The following is a 989-nucleotide window of genomic DNA, read 5'->3' as shown; positions in this document are numbered from 1 at the left end:
AGACATTCAGACAGCCAACAAACATATGAAATATTCACAGTCATTAGCCATTGTTGTTGTTGTTAAGGGCCGTCAAGTCGATTCTGACCCATAACGAACCTGTATAGGGTTTCTGAGGAGCAGCTGGTGAGCTTGAACCGCTGACCTTGCAGTTCAAATAGCTTTGCAGTCTGGCGCATTAACCCACAGCACCACAATCATTAGTCATTAGAGAGATGCAAATCAAAACAACAATGAGATATCTCACACCAGCAGTAACAACAAAATTCAAAAAAGCAGAGGACAACAAATGCTGGCAAGTGTGTGGTGAGACTGGGACCCTCCTACATTGCTGATGGAATTTTATCATTAACTTGGATAAAATGGTCCAACCACTCTGGAAAACTATATGGCGTTTCCTCAGAAAGTTGTAATTAGAAATACCTTGTGTTCTAGCATTCCTCTACTTGGTATATAGCCACAAGAAGTACAAGTCAGAACATGTGTAGATAAACCCACATCAATGCTTAAAAGATGGATACAACAGCCTAAGTGCCCATCAGAGGAAGAATGGATAAACAAATTTTGGTGCATCCACAAATTGAATACTATGCTACCTTGAAGAGTAACGATGAAGCTGCAAAACACTCATTAACATGGATGAACGCTGAGGACATTATGCTGAGTAAAATTAGTTAAGCAAAAAAGACAAATATTTTGTAAGACCATTATTGTAAAAGCTTAAGAAAAGATTTCCTTACTAAAAGAATAGTTCTTTGATGATTACCAGGGGTGGGAGGGAGGGGACAATAACTCACACTTTTACGGAAGAGACACATGATAATTCGGATGATGGGAAGGGCAATGCATGAGAAGAAGTGGGGGATAGATAAATTGGAATGATGATGAACTAAGGAGTTATGCATGGGCTAAATGGGTGAAGGTAGATTGTGATGCATGCACAGCCTTGGAACAACAGGGCTCTGTGATATAGAGATCGAGACATAGTC

This window comes from Chrysochloris asiatica, unplaced genomic scaffold (genome assembly GCF_000296735.1).
Source record: "Chrysochloris asiatica unplaced genomic scaffold, ChrAsi1.0 scaffold00265, whole genome shotgun sequence".
NCBI classification, from domain to species: domain Eukaryota; kingdom Metazoa; phylum Chordata; class Mammalia; order Afrosoricida; family Chrysochloridae; genus Chrysochloris; species Chrysochloris asiatica.
This window is presented reverse-complemented; position numbering follows the sequence as displayed.